The sequence below is a fragment of the Convolutriloba macropyga genome, chromosome 12, assembly GCF_964194025.1.
Source record: "Convolutriloba macropyga chromosome 12, txConMacr16.3, whole genome shotgun sequence".
NCBI lineage: Eukaryota > Metazoa > Xenacoelomorpha > Acoela > Convolutidae > Convolutriloba > Convolutriloba macropyga.
Window position 1 is genome coordinate 58,086,435 of NC_134479.1, and position 16,470 is coordinate 58,102,904.

The window sequence follows — 16,470 nt, forward strand, 5'->3', positions numbered from 1 at the left end:
AAGTGGGGTTTGTTTCAATGGGGGTTTATTTCCTTTCTAAAATGAAGTGAGTTTTTCCTTGGGGGTCTTTTTCCGCAACCGGTTAATAAGCTTCTGAACAAATTCGAAATTTTTATGTAGGAAAACACCCCGAAAAAATACCACCAGTCTGATTCTCATTAGGAATAAATCTCGTCAGAAAAAAAATCACACGGAATTGTAACCCCAAGTTAAATTTGTATTTTGGTCGTGACTATATGGTTGTGATATACTTTCATATCAAGTCCAACGAGCCGCTAATGCATAACCATGGCCAGCGAGCCATGGCCAAGCGTGCTTAAGGCAAAACTCTAAGATTTTAATTTCACTTTGATTTTGAATTCTGGCAAAATATTTTTTCGAAACAATAATGGAAAAACAAAATTACTTGAATTCTGGCAAAATATTTTTTCGAAACAATAATGGAAAAACAAAAGTTACTTGAATTCTGGCAATATATTTTTTCGAAAAAATAATGGAAAAACAAAAGTTACTTGAATTCTGGCAATATATTTTTTCGAAAAAATAATGGAAAAACAAAAGTTACTTGAATTCTGGCAATATATTTTTTCGAAAAAATAATGGAAAAACAAAAGTTACTTGAATTCTGGCAATATATTTTTCGAAAAAATAATGGAAAAACAAAAGTTACTTGAATTCTGGCAATATATTTTTTCGGAAAAATAATGGAAAAACAAAAGTTACTTGAATTCTGGCAATATATTTTTTCGAAAAAATAATGGAAAAATAAAAGTTACTTGAATTCTGGCAATATATTTTTTCGAAAAAATAATGGAAAAACAAAAGTTACTTGAATTCTGGCAATATATTTTTTCGAAAAAATAATGGAAAAACAAAAGTTACTTCAGCTTAGGAACCTCTACAGTTAAAAGGTTCAAAACCAAGTTAAAAGGTTCGAAACCAGTTGAAATGTTTAGTGGGAAACACAAAATAAATGAAGTTCATGAATTGATTCATAATAGTAATTGGGAAGCATTTTTTGCTCTCTAATTGGCACTAGAAGTAAGTTTTGGTTAATTTGTTCAAATCCATGTAACTTTCGAAACCGAAATGCCATTTTTGACGAAAAAATAAAACCCCCTTCCAAATGAATTCAAAAACTTGCAAAATTCTTGCAAGTTTTGAGTTCTCGCTTAACCAGGATTGGGGGTACATTTCCGCGGTTGTTCATTTCCGTGTTTTTTACCTCAAAGCTACCGAATTTGGAAAAATTTGCAAACCATCAGCCGAGTTCGTACCCGTTGAGCAAAAGATTTGGGCATTAGAATTCAACTTACACGTGCACATCTTAACGGTACAGTAACAAAATTTTTAACACTGTTTGTAAATATTTGTAAAAAAATAAAGCAAAAATTTTACAAGTTTGCAAATTACTTCATACTAGTCCCAAATTTAAAACGAGGGCGTTCAACTGCTTTAGCTACTGGACATCTGGTCTGTTCCAAGCGGTGGCTCGTGTCCGTGTTCATTAAACCCAGTTGGGCTTTTGAAATATGAGGTGACGTCACTTGAGGCGGGCCGCGACTTTGAGTTCTTCCTGCAGTTGACAAGTGCTTATGGTAAAAAAGGACCTGTGACGTCATTCAAAGAGGCAACATATACAGATGTCGTAAGTCCACTTGAATTATGTAATACTCATCCAATAATAATCAACCACTGGGTAAAAAGGTCACGTGACGTCATTTCATTCAAAGATTTTGCTGATGCTGAAATACAAGTGTGACTAGAACTTTACAGACAGCAAAACGAAAATAATTTTTCCGCCTTTTGCTTTTTTGACTTAAAAGCAGCAAAACTAGAGCTTGCGTTAAGTTTGCGAATGGTCGGCAACATCTTTAATAAATAATGGAAAGAATTAGGACTCACTTGGTCAAACTTCAATCGCAAAAGATTTAAAAATGTCCTGACTTGTATTCTCTTGATAATATCTCGTGGTGGATACTTTAAATTGGTGGAGTCTTTAAATTACTTATTTTTTTAACCATAAACAACAAAAAAGTCTTTTTTGTTAAACATTTAGGCTTTATACTCTTGTATTATACTCACCATAAGGCCTGTAAGTAAAATGCATTTCGTAGGTGAATTTTTTGTTGCGCTTTTACACTCCGATACCAGCTGTTTTTCTTAAAACGGCAAGATTAACAATGAAAACTTCAAATTTTTTTATAGAAGTAATATTTTCTCTCAAGATCTTACAGGCTCGCAAGTTACGCTTATTGTTCGTTGCGTTTAATATGCTGAATCTTTATTTTTCAAAGTTTGAGATTTGGAAAATTTTGTAAGATCTCACAGCTTTTACCTGCCAAAATTTTCCATGCCAACTCTAGCATACATCAACCTGGATCTAAGGAACACAGCAACTGAAGATAAAAAAGGCACATGTTGGGTGTTCTCAGTTCTTTCTTTATAGTAACTTGAGCTTGACAAAACCTCCAAGACATGAACAAGAAATTGATGTAGAATATGTTATTTACTTTGCAGTAATTTTCATGAGCAAAACAAACGATGATCTGAAATGTTTGTCAAAACACGGAGAAAAATTCGATCAAGAATATAACCAGATGTGTGGCATACAACTTATAGAACAGTTTTTGTTTCAGCTCACAAAAACATCAGGCGTTGAAACATGATTTTTTAGGGGAAAAATTGACCCGAGACAAAAGGAAGATAGCGGATTACGTAATTTATAATGTAGACTCACACGAACCTCTCGGGTTGGCCATGATGATTTTTCCTGTTTTTACACGAAAATTTCATGTAAGTTTTTGTAGAATTGCACGGAGCAATATAATACAATTTATGTACAACCAGAGGTGAAAGAAGCTATATACACAGTTATATACACAGTAAGAGAAGTTTTAGTTTAAAAAATTGAGTTTGAGTAGTTCCGATTAAGATTTAAAGTTCTATATAACTGTAGTAGAAGACTTCCTCTGCCTCGGATGCACTCAGCCATTTCAAGTACCATGGAGGACTTCTGCTGGCTGAACTTGACGTATACAAACGCTATTGGATCGTTTTCTTGGCTAGCCTCGTGGAAATTGTTTAAAATGAGTGTGATAGTTTCTTCAGGTAAGTATGATAAATTACAACAAAAAAAAATAAATTAAAATTGAATGGGAAAGCTTTAAATGCTCGATGGGCGTGGGTGGGATTCGAACCCACGCGTCTTGATGTTCTGTTTCTTCAAGGTGATAGTTCACTGCACTAAGTTGACTTATTTTTCTGCAAGATTTTCGTTTCAAAGCTTTGTTCTTTCAATGTTTAAGTCGTTGCAAGTTTAAAACGGAGATCGACAAACTGACTTGAACGGTTTCGAACCGAAGCTCCCAGTTGTGCTGTTTTTTTAGCGGTCCGCGCTAAGTGTCATGTATGATGTTAAAAAAAAATTCAGCTTTCATTCAAATATGTTTTTGTCCGCTCGATTCAATTATAGATAGGGCTTAGATTGGTGTCCCTGATTTCAAATAGTCCTGCTTCTTTGTCGAGAAAAAAAAGATTGAGGGGAAAAAAAGAACGATTATGATTAATGAAGAGGGGGAGAAACAGAATAAACAAAAGCGTTGTTTCTGACTGGAAAAACGCATTAACATAAAAGTGACAGAATTAAGAAATTGATCAATAAAAGTGCTACGCTAACCTAAACCATAAAACCACTGAAACCAAACCACGCGCAACACAAGAGTTAATGTTTTTGTTTAATCTCAAAGACGTTTTCCTTTTAAATCAGTGGAGTGTTGAGTGAAAAAGTAAAATAGTTTTCAATAAAGTAGAAATGAGAGGCTTCGAAAGAAGGCGTAAGTGTTGGTCAGTAACTAAGCATAGAGATATTGATGACAGCTGCGATCTGTTCAGCCCCGAATTGACTAGGCGAGCGGCTGGCCAAACAGGTGAGGACAATTGAATGAGATGGTCAGAGAATGGCAAAGACTGAGTTGTATTTGGCCCCGAATTGACTAAGCGAGCGGCTGGCCGAATACATTTAAAACGTCTGATGATTCTGTTGTTTTTCATATTGTTAATATAGCGGGAAAAAATTAATTATAATAAGGAAAGTTGGAGGCAACTGAGCTGGATTCGAACCCGGGTCGGAGAAAAGAAATGATCATTCTTTCGTTGATAATCCACGCGCTGTTGGTAACTGCGCCACTTTCCTCTTTTTCAAGACGTTAGAATTTGGATGCAGTTTATTGGATGGAGGAAACGCCTCAATAAAATAAATGTAAAGTTGCTGGAGTTGGACTCGAACCGTAGTATTGTTTACATCATTAATCCTTTTTTTGTGCTCTTCGCAACTGTGCCACTCGACAGCTACTTTTGGTTATCAGACTGCCAGTTTTTCATTTGCACTATCTGTAGATTTGTTTTCCTGTTTATTGTTGTATTTTTCCCCTGTTTCTTTAGTTTTCCTCTCTTAGTTTTTGTTTTTCTTTAGTCATTGATCCCATTTCTGTTGTTTGAAAGATGAAGATCTTTTATATTGAATTTCCCAGATTAAACTGCGATTGATCCTCCTCTTGTCTATTCGGTAACTATTCTGAGCAGTCATCTTAGCCACTAGTCTATTGCGTATGCGGCCGTGAAATTTAGTAATTTAGATGATCAAGAGTGCTTTTGCAAGAGTTGAGCGGGCACTGTCGTTTCTTATATATCAGCTCTGATACAGACAGCATGTTGTTTTTGATTGCCCTTTGAAAATACCTGTTGGCCAGTTCAGTCTGCATTTCTCTGACTGGCTTGATGTTTGCCTCTTCGTGGAGGTTTTGAGTCTGATACCATTTTGGTTTTCGAAGGCAAATTCGTAGGGCTCGGTTTTGAACGTTTTGTATTTTATTGATAAGGGCATGCGATTGATCCAGCCAGCAAGCATTTGAGTACAGAAAGAGTGGTCTGATCCAAGATTTGTAAACCAAAATTAGGCTTTCTTCGTTAACGTTTAGGTTACTAAGCTTCCAGAGTTGAAATAGCCTGCTGTTCGCTCTTCGTATTAAATCTTTGCAAAGTTCATTCCATTTTAGGTTTGGAGTAAGAATGATAACCAAGAATTTTATCGATTGTGTCTTCTGAATGGTAATTCCTTTAATGTTGAGCTCTAGAGAAGATTCTTTCTTTGAGGGGTTTTTAAAGATCAGGTAATGAGTTTTATTTGGGTTAATTTTGATTTTCAATGAGTCGCACCAATTAATTAGACTATTCAGTGATGATTGGAGATGTTTTTCGATTAATTTCGGGGATCGTGACCTATAGTAGAGGGCAAAATCGTCAGCGAACTGTGAGATCAGGGCTTTTATTTGCGGCAAACCACTGACGTAAATGAGAAAGAGAATGGGAGCAATTACGCTCCCTTGAAGTACTCCAGCTGTCGGTCTGAAACTATCACTGACAGTGGAGTTTATCTTCACAAAGACATTCCTTTGCGACAAGAATGAATTTATCCATCTTATGACCGAATTCTTTAGCCCTATCGAGTTTAATTTGTGCACGAGTCCTAGGCGCCATACAGCATCGAACGCTTTTTCGACATCCAAGCAAACGAAACCAACCATTTCGGACCACTGAAAGGCTTCACTGACGTGCTGAGTGAGTTTAATGAGGTTGTCTGTTGTGCAGCGGTGTTTCCTGTAAGCACTCTGAGTCTCGCCGAATATATTTTGGCTTTCACAATATTCCATAACAATATTTTTTACAACAGTTTCACATATTTTGGCTATGCAGTTTGTAAGACTAATGGGTCGGTAGTTTTCAGCCTTCGATCGGTCTTTGTCTGTCTTGTTTTGGTATCATTTTTATCTGGGATTCTTTCCAGTTAAATGGAACAAAGGAGTTGTTTATGGAGCTAGATATGAGGAGACAGGCAAGGGTTTTAACATTCTTTGGTAATTCTTCAAGGATTTTGTAGCAGATTTTGTCCGGCCCAGCGCATGTTTTTCTCGTCTCTTTCAAGATTTCATCAAATTTTTTTGTGGTAACCACAATGCCCAGTTGTTCAGTATGTTCATTTGTATTTATTATTGCTTCTGTTTCATTTTCAATATTGTCGCAGAGTTCAGAAATTATTGATGAGTCCGTTTCGTGATTTTTCATGTGTCCTTTAGCAGCTGTTTAAACATTTCACTTATCTCCTTGTCGGTGACCGCCACACAATCTTTATAGAATAATTTTGGGTATTCTGCTGTTTTTTTTGGGCTCGTTTTTATTAGTTAGTTCTTTTATTGCTTTCCAGGAGCCTTTGCTACCCTTATCACATGCACTTTCCAAGACCTTTGCTCTTTTTCTGTCTTCTGATTGCATCATTGATCGTTTAATTTCTTTCTGTAGGTTATTTATCTCCGTTCTTAAAGAGGTATAGTGATCGCCAACTGCTATTTTGAGCTCTCTTCGCCTTTTTCTCCTCATTTTAATCAGTTTTTGCGTCTTGACACTGTAGGGGAGCTCTTTCTTTTTAATGCAGGAGTCTTCTAGAGATTTGTGTATTAACTCAATTAAACTGGTGCTAAATTTATTCAATTCATTTCTTTTTGGATACTTCACAGGCCAGAGATTTGATGATCTGTGTAATTTTCTTGCATGTTCTTTAAACTTTCTGTAGTTGATTTTTGATTTTAGTTGAAAAACTTCACCTTTTCTCAGGTTCAGGGTCGTAATTGTAACTTTGTGATCGCTGCCTAAATCTTCTGATACTTGAAAGTTGTTAAAATGCGCAAAAAGTGAATTATCGCAAGAGTGCAGATCTAACATATTTTTGCATTTTCCATCAAACGACTGATAGGTGTGATAACCGTTGTTCAGCAGTTTAAAAGTGCCCTCGTCAATAATATATAGGAGTTTTTCCCCATTTTCAGAATCGTAGGAGCAGTTTAGTTCATGGTGGGGAGCATTGAAGTCGCCACATATGAAGACATTTTTCAACTTTCCTGAAAATATTTTATCGGTCGAGAGTAGCTTTCCAGGGGAATTGTAAGCAGTTATTATCCAAAAATTATCGAAAGAGGGCAACTTAAGGCAAATTTTAAGTGTTTCTAGTGTTCTTCCATTGCTATCAGTTTCTTTTTCTACTGGTTCTATTCTTTTGATAACAATGCTGTTCTTCACTAAGATAGCAGAGACATGATGACCGTTGTTGAAGGTTTCCGATGCAACAATGTAGTTGTTGAGGGAGGTTGATTTTTTCCAGTTCTTAACTTCATTTACACAAATTACATCTATTTCTTCTTCTGTTGAAAACAAAATCAGATCACTTATTTTGTTGTTTAGTCCGCGACAGTTCCATTGCAAAATCTTGAGCTTATCCATTTTGCGAAAAGTTTTGGCTGTTTGGTAAATTGTTTGTTTGAATTGAAATAACAGGAGTTGTATTTGCGCTTTTTATGCTGTCATGTATTCTCTGGCCATCAATTTTCTCATTGAAGATACGTGAGGCGCTGTTAGAGACAATATTTATAATGTCACTGTAGGACATAGTGTTAAGAACTGTTCGTATCTTGCTCAGGACTTCAGCTACTAGAACAGCAATTTTTTCAGTTGATGGCGTTAGGTCAGTCTTTGCTTGAGAGCTCTGTTTATTAGTTAAGGCTGAGAACTTGTTCTCATTTATCTTTTTTGAGGCCTCTGCTAACTTATGCTGATATGCTGGACAGCCTCGATAAACTGTAGCATAAGCACCACCACAGTTTGAGCATTTGGCATTTTCTTTTGCAACATTGCATTCTTTTACACTATGATCTTGCGAGCAGCGAAGACATCGAATTGCATTAGTGCAATCCCTTGCTGAGTGGCCAAATTTCTGGCATTTGAAACATTGCATAACATGTGGTGGTTCGCGGCTTGCTTCACATCGGTATAGCTGCCAGCCTATTTTGACGCCATGTTTTTGAGCTGCGTTGACTTGATTGTTGGATTCCGTGATCACGCGTATTAATTTTGTTGGCTGGCCCATTGCTCGACTTGTTATTCGTGAAACTTTGGTGACGTTCATTGCGTTGTTATTTAAAAATTCTTCCTTTACCTCATCTTCAGTAATGCTGTGGTGAACATTTACAATGACGAAACTGGGTTTTGTTTTAGGCTTGGGAAGTGTATTCCTGGCGTTCACTTTGGCATTTGGAAAGGCCTGATTTAGGTTTAGTGACAGCATCAAGCATTCTCTTGAAGTGAGGTCCTCTGGCTGAATAAAGAAGGCGGTATTGTTCCTCAGTTCTCTTATTTGCTTGATCTTGACGGCTGGAAACTTCGACCTGATTGCTTTTGCAAACTGAATTTGTGATGGTCTTGGGTCAATTGAAACAATCATTGGTCTTACGTTGTTGATGGGAGTTGGCACTTTTCTGAAGCGTTTTCTTTTATTCCTTATTTCAGTAAAATCGCTTTCGTCTTGCGTTGATTCTTCTGCCGTCATTCTGGCTTCAGATAAAAGCCTTTCAATTTGGCTCATTTTAAAACTCAGCCTCAAAGAGGCTCTGACTTCTCGAAAAATTTTCTAATAAGACTTTGAAGATGAGGTATAAAACTGAGCAAAAAGTAAAGACTTTTGATCTTAAGACTTTTGAAGGTGAGAATAAAACTGGAAGAAAAGTAAAAGAAAAGTCAGGATTAAGAAGAAAAGTCAGGATTTTAATTCTTAAGCAAGTTACAAAGCTAAAGCTAAGGAGGAAAGGGATTTAAAGGAAATTTTGAAAAAAAAAATAGGAGAAAAAGGTAAAAGAAAAAGCCAGGATTTTAAATCTTAGTGAAAAAGCAGCTTTTAGTGAAAAATCTCTTTTTATAAAAGACTCACTCCCAAAGGACTTTCCTGCACAAAGTGGAGTACTTGCTTGTGGCTTTCCTATCACACTTTGAGGTACTGATCCGAAAGTGACATTAATAGCGTTTTGATCATCATTAGGCAATTAGGCTAGAATTGTAGAATTGGGCAATTAGGCTAGTTTTTGTAGAATTGCACGGAATTACAGATGATAAGAGATGGAATTTTTTTTCACACTTAATGGCACGAAAAATGGTGAAATCTTCTTCAGAATGAAAAAAATTTTATGGGAAATAACATCAGATTCAGGTTTTGGAAGAAAAATCTGATTATTCATCACTCAACATGTTTTATTTTACACGGAAAACAAAGTTAACACGAAAAAAATAAATTAAGGAACCAGTTTTGCAGCGACTATAAATGTCCTAGAATATTTTCGGCTGTTATTGTCAAAAACATTTGTGATATATCTGAATTATACCGAAGAAAATTTTCCAGCCTTCAGCTAATGATTGTTATTTTATTCGAAACCAGCAATTTTGATCAAAAGGTTATTTGTTTTGTGTTTTTCACAATTAGCACTCAGTACACTGCCGTTTTTATACAGATAATTTTTTATCTGTGGCCGTAGATTCGGTCGAAAAATGTGAAACTATTTTCCTTTTTGGTAGGCTCCCGCAGTGCATAAAATACAAAAAAAATACAGATAAAAGGGAATGTTAAAAACTGAAGAAAAATTAACAAAAACCATTCCTTGAAGAACAATTTTAATTTTCTTTGAATGCCTAATAATCAGACCTGCCATTTTTTTATTGTGAGTGACGCATGTCATAATTTTATGTAACTCCAGAATGTCAAAAATTTAAGATACTGAACATAAATCTTTGTACCATAAAAAGCTGTTTGAATGTTTTTCAAAAAAGTAAAAAAAATAGTTGGAGAACTTGAAGCAAACGCTGAAATTCTACAAGGAGTTACCCTGGTTGCGACGAAAATTGAAACTCGTCGCTAAAAATTCTGTTTTTTTTTCATTTATGGCATCTATGGCTACAAAGTTATCGCCATATTGCAGGGAACATTTTTTCTTCTCACTATTTTCCACAATGAGAGCCGCAGCAAATTTTTTCCCTAACGCAAATTCTGGCCTCGTAACGTTAGGTTTACTTTAATTTTGTTAAAAAATAACTTGAATTGATAAAATTAGCGTGAAACTAATCCTGAGAAATGCCTGATTGATAAAAACTTGAAAACCATTCCAAAAAGAGCTCTGATTCTAAATGGGCATACAAGTCATAGATAACTTGAAAGAACAATCTTGTTTTCAGAAAAATTTACGTTTAGATATTTGAAAGTTTTATTAAAAAACCGAATTAATTGATGTTTTTGCAAAAATTTTTGTTGAAAAAATAACTCGTAGTTATAAAACGAAGTTATAACGTTATGTTTAGACTATCAACTTCAGTAATTGCTCATCAGATTGGCTTGGGAACTTAGCTAAAGGGAATTGAATGTGAAACTCTTTAGATCAAAAATTCGACCAAAGTGGACACTCATGATGTGATCTTGGCTATCCAGATTGAGTCTGGAACTGGAAGTGGGGTCAAAGTTCACATAAGAGGTGAACTGGGTGGAGTGGACAGAGAATACTACTACAGTTTCAGGTTTGTAACCCGCTGTAGGTAAGAGGTCGGCGTAATTAATGACCCGAATCTGCTCTGCTCGAGGTTTGCTGTTGAACTTCTTTATGACGCAACGCCCAAAAAGTTTTTGAACACACTCATGCGCTGGTGTTTTTTCAACATTTGCAGTTTCTAGAGCCTGTTCATAACGTGAACAAGCTAAATTTTGGATTGTATACAATTCGCTATTTTTTTTATAACTCATTGGAAAGAAAACATTTCAGGCCCGCATTCGTCATATTCGGAAATCGATCTTTATCTGGCCAAAATGGTGGCCACTGACTACACCGCAAATGTTATTGTTCCGACTCCTCTTGAGGGGGGGGGAGGAACTATATACTCAACTGGGTTTTTTTTTGTTCAGTCAATTTTGGCCGATCGATATATTCATCGTAGAGAGTTGAGACTGGTATCATTAGAAAGCTTGTCCAGCGTAGAATATGGAACTAAAAAGATTTTTTGACTTTCGTTTTTGACAGGGATATATCGAGGTTTAAACTTCCGAAAAAAAAGAGTGAATTCCGTTGATTTCATTCACCTTTTTTCGGAACTTTTGACAAAAATTTCGCCAATTTTGATAAAATTGAATAGAATTTTTCATGAAAATGCTGTTGATTTTACGTTTAAAGACAAAATACCTTGTCGGCTATTTTCATTAAACTTTTTTGTCACAAATTCCGGCTAAAAATTTCACAAAATTCAAACTTTTTCATCAAAAACAGCACGCAGTAAGTTTCTTTAGTCCACTCTGGTTATATTTGCAGGAAGTGCACACCCAAACATCACCAACACAATCTTTGTAGACTAAAAAGGGGTTTAATTCTATTTCAACTTCAGTTGAGAGTGCTCTGTAAATAAAACTTTGCCGTTTTTTGCTAACTTTATTCGTTGATTATCAAAAACGCAGATTTTTTAACAAACAAAATATCTATATCAATGACATTCCAAAAATTAAATATTCCTAATGGACAATCAACAAACGCAGGACTAGTTCTGTACCATTCTTCGACCGTTACAATCCAAAAATAATTCGGATTGTTATCAGTCAGTTTTTTATAAAAAAAAAATTCGATTTATATTTTTTATATTAATTAAATAACAGAACATTTCAAATCAATCTCACTAGTGATAGGTCCTACTGGCTTCCTGATTAGCTTAGCTTGCAATTAATTTATCTAGTTGATTGCTTAAAAGCTTATGGGCGTTTTGACTTTTAAAATATTTGATTTTTAAATAAAAAATGGCTTATTGAACTTTGCCTCCATTTTTCTTTTACTTTGGTCAACTTGTAGCTTAGTTTCAGCAATCAAAGAGTGCTCCCTCTTTCTACTGAATTCAAATTTAGTCCTTATTGCGGTTTTACGCCTTATGTTATGGTGTTCTGTCTTTGATACTACTAGATTTCACAAACTTTTTTTAATTTTTAGCTATTTGCCACTTTTTCATGTTTTCTAATTTTGTCAAATTATCACGTTATTGTCAGTTCATATATCACATTTTTCAAGTTCAAAGTAAAGCACAATTGATAATATTTAAATCCTTAAAGATATAGATTTTGATTCTCGTACCGCTTCGACAAAACTTTCTCAAAAAATTTCACTTTGTCGTTTTTACTTTGTCTTTTTAGTCGTATTTAATTTCCTGTACAACGACCCGGATTGATTTGTTTTTCCTGGAAGAGTATATGAGCCGGCGTTTTGATATTGGAAGATCGATAATGGCTTTCATGACTTTGAAAACAATTGTTTTCCAAAATGAAAAAAAAATATTTCAATTTCGCAATTTTGTTCCTTTTATTGTCTGTTTGTTACCTGGTTTTGTTAATTAAAGGTTTAAGATGACATTTTTTGTCAAGGTAAGGCGTCAAAAGGGATTGGTGTCTTAAAATTTAATGTTTTTAAAGAGTTCGTTATGAATTTACTGTCTTCGACACTTGTTTTTCACAAAAAAAAGTAAATTAATTTTTTATTTTTGTCATATTTGACGTTCTTTTTGTAGACCGAAGATATGTTCTGATTAATTGCAGGTCTCGAGGGCTTCCTTCGGAAGAATAAATGAACCTATTCAAAGTTTTCATTTTGTAATTAATGGCTTTCAAGTCTTTGGAAATAAATTTTTTTCGATAAAAACAAGTTTTACTTAATCTCTTTTTTTCTTTTTGGTCTAATTGTTACCTAGTTTCATTAATGAGAGGTCACATAAAACATTTCAAAGGAAGGTGTCAAAAGTGATTAGTGTCACAAAATCTAACGTTTTAAGAGAATTCTTTATGACTTTACTGGCTTCCACACGGGTTTTTCACAAAAAAAGTAAATGAATTTTTGACTTTTGTCATATTTGACGTTCTTTTTGTAGACGTAAGACATACTCTGGATAATTGCAGTTCTCAAAGGCTTCCTTTGGAAGAATGGACAAACCTATTCAACTTTTTCATTTTGTAATTATTGGCTTTCATGTTTTTGGAAATAAATTTTTTTCGAAAGAAAACAAGTATTACTTAATTTTGCATTTTTTTCTTTATTGTCTGATTGTTGCTTATTTTTATTAATGGGGGGTCAGATGATACAGTATCGGTGTTCGAAGAAGGTGCAATCGAAAATATTTTGGGGGCCAAAGTATGGCTTTACGGCTTCCAAACCATTTTCTGGCAAGTTTTAATTGATTTTTAGTTTGTTGTCTATTTGTTGTTCTTTTTGTAACTGCATAAAAAGCTTAATACCAAGAGTTCTTAAATCCCTTCTATAAGCCTTGTTAATTGTAAACCTATGGGATATTTTAGTTGATTCCTACTGGTTTTCATTACTTTGAAATTAATTGTTTTTTTTTCGAACGGGTGAATAACCATTTTTTTCTGGTGAATTACAAGTTTTTTGTTTATTTTCAGTTTTATATGACGCTATTTTGACTTTGTTATTAAGTTTTTTATTTAAAAACGGACATAATTTTTTGATGTAATTAATGTTTGTTGTAGATGTAAGACATGTTCTGGATAATTGCGGGTCTCGAGGGCTTCCTTTGGAAGAATAAAAGAACCTATTCAAATTTTTTATTTTGTATTTAATGGCTTTCTTGTCTTTGGAAATAAATTTTTTTCGAGAAAAAACAAGTATTACATAATTTTGCATTTTTTTTTCATTTTTGTCTAATTTTGGCTTATTTTCATTAATAAGCGGCCACATTATTGGATATTCGAACTCCAATACATTATTGGAGTTCGACGAAGGTGCCGTCGAATATATTTTGGGTGCCAAAGTATGGCTTTACGTCTTCCAAAGCATTTTCTGGCAAGTTTTAATTGATTTTTAGTTTGTTGTCTATTTGTTGTTCTTTTTATAACTGCATAAAAAACTGAATACCAAGAGTTCCTAATTCCCTCCTATAGAAGCATTGGTAATTGTAAACTTATGAGATATTTAAGTTGATCCCTAATGGCTTTCATTACTTTGAAATTAATTGTTTTTTTTAAAAAAAAAATCAGCGAATTTTCTAACTTTAAAGTTTCTGTTCTTTTTTGTCAAATTGTTACCAAGCTTTATTATCAACTGGTGAATAATCAATTTTTTCTGGTGAATTACAAGTTTTTTTGTTTATTTTTAGTTTTATCTGACGCTATTTTGACTTCGTTATTAAATTTTGTTATTTAAAATGGACATAAATTTTTTGATGTAAATAATGTTTGTTGTTGTTTGATTTTGCCGTTCGTCTTCGCTCGCTTTCTTAATATCGGCATATCTCATCAATCTAATGCATCTTTTCGTTCATACACCAGTTTTTTTTTTAAAAAAGACTTGAATTTTTTGTGTTTTTCTATCTGTTCCTCATTTGGTAGACAATTATGCCGAAATTGTGGATGAGCGGGGTCGGAACGTTACGTGCGATCGCACATTACCGAGCCGCCTTGTTGGAGATTTAAATTCAATTGTAATATTAATTTCGATCCAAAAAACCTAAAACATCAAAACACAGCGAACAGCTGACCAATATCTATCTTAGTTCATGGACCTCATTCTGGGAATGCTTTTAAAATTTTTTGGCGTTTTAAAACGTTTTGGCCATCGCTCAAACGAACCAATCGCAGTGACGTCAACAGTAACTTCAGGTAAATCTAATTTATATCATTTTATGATCTATTCGTGGAAATCGTTGGTGTCTACAATATTTCTGGTTGATATTGATTCCCCCGGGTTTCCAAAACAATCCCCTCTCCTCCCCATTTTTTTGTTTTGATACTGCATGTTCCTAAAGTAGCGATCTCCTGAATAAATTTTTATTTCACGACCATGCAGTTTTAATTTCTAGCCTTTTCAATTATGAAGCCACAAGAAATCATAGCTCTCATTATGGTATGTTTAGAGTGATTAGGGGATTAGGGGGGGGGGTTACGCTATATGACCACTAGAATACATCAGGGAATCATTCAAAGAAAATTTTTAGCTAATTTTTTTAAAATTAATTAGGACCCATCGATGGTTTTCTGATTTTTTGAAACACAATTGCTCATCGATGGAATTCAAACAGAGTCCTGATCGGGTCTGTGTCCTCTCCTTGTTGATCCTAGTTGAGCATTTGAAATGGTGTTTAAATATGCATGTACATGTTATAAGAAGCGACAAATTGCAGCGCCAGAATTTAAGTTTCCAGAAATCGCTCTTTGAGCAGCCAGAAGGTGACTTACCTTTTGCACGATAAATTGCAGCGCCAGAATTTAAGTTTCCAGAAATCGCTCTTTACGCAGCCAGAAGATGACTTACTTTTTTCGGTCATCTTACGCTGTGTAAGTTGTACGTTTTAAGTATTGGTTACTTGGCTCTACGTTTGGCGTTTATCGAGCACCGCGTCAGGGTTCGAGATATTAAGTCAGAATTTCGAAGTAACTTCTGCAGAGTCCCGTAACCATGCTTAAAACACCAAAGGCGCGTTTTAAAATGACGAAAGTCAACGGATGTCAACATCTGGCTAAATAGAAAAATCTGGTATTTTAACTTCTGGCACTGCAGATTTTCGGTATTTTAAAATTGCACGTGAGTGTTTTCAGCAATCTTACGTGAATCGGCAGAAGTAAATTCGAAAGTCTAATTTATATCTGGAACAACTGCTTGGTTCTCGATAGTGATGGTGATATGGCCTTACAGACACAGGGGAGAGGAGATGCATAACTTCAAAAATTTTAATTTTTCTCTTTTCTACTCATTTTTTAACAAATTATAAATTTCTCAAAACATGACAAATCAATGAAAATATACAAACAAAAACTTACCATGTTGATGTGAGAATCACAGTATCATGATAGCAAATGGTATTAAATTTTGTGAAAAAAGAAGTAAAAACTATATATGCACTTGTTGCGCTTAAAGCATCAAAAATTTATTGTCACAACAGTTAAACTGTTTTTTTCCAAATGTTGCGTCTGAACCAAAAGGAAATAGAACATTACAAAAGATATATCTAATCCAACAACAAAATCGATTATTTTCAACCGAGCATTTGTTTCCAATAAAATTGAAATTGAAAAAATTTGAAAATTTTGAAGACAAAATATCTGTCAAAATTATTTCTAGAACTTTTCATACTCTGAAAACTCAAATGTAATAGAACACTATAGAAAGTTTCAGCTTGAGTTCACTGTTTTGTGGCAAATAAGGTTTGGTTTTCAATCACAATATTCAGCTGGTTACAATATTCAGTTGAAAAATGTTTAGTATCTCAATTGAACAAGTGCTTGGTATACTTCACAAATGAGCCAAGCTCCTTCAGACACCAACAAAGCTGCCACAAAATGGATCAGGGAAAATGTTCCAGTGAAGTTGTTTCGCAGAGTCGCAAACCTATGGAACTATACAACGAAATACAATATTTTATCACAAATTCGCAGATGGTACAAAATTCACATGATGTGCTTTTATCCAACAGACTTAATTTTCAATTTGAAGAAATTTTATTTCAAACAAATGCTGAAAACTTAAATTTGTTCAATTTGAAAAAGTTCTTTGCAGGATGAGAAAACACTGGTGA

At 34.4% G+C, this 16,470-nt stretch overlaps 1 long non-coding RNA gene across 1 annotated transcript; it reads right to left on the reverse strand.

Annotated features, from left to right (window-relative positions):
• Window positions 1-1,344: 1,344 nt before the first annotated feature.
• On the reverse strand, window positions 1,345-15,804 carry LOC142350901 (uncharacterized). The gene is made up of 2 exons (XR_012760926.1): window positions 15,716-15,804; window positions 1,345-1,745 (listed from the first exon to the last, which is right to left on the reverse strand). It is a non-coding gene; the product is annotated as an uncharacterized LOC142350901 (long non-coding RNA).
• Between the last annotated feature and the right edge of the window lie 666 nt (window positions 15,805-16,470).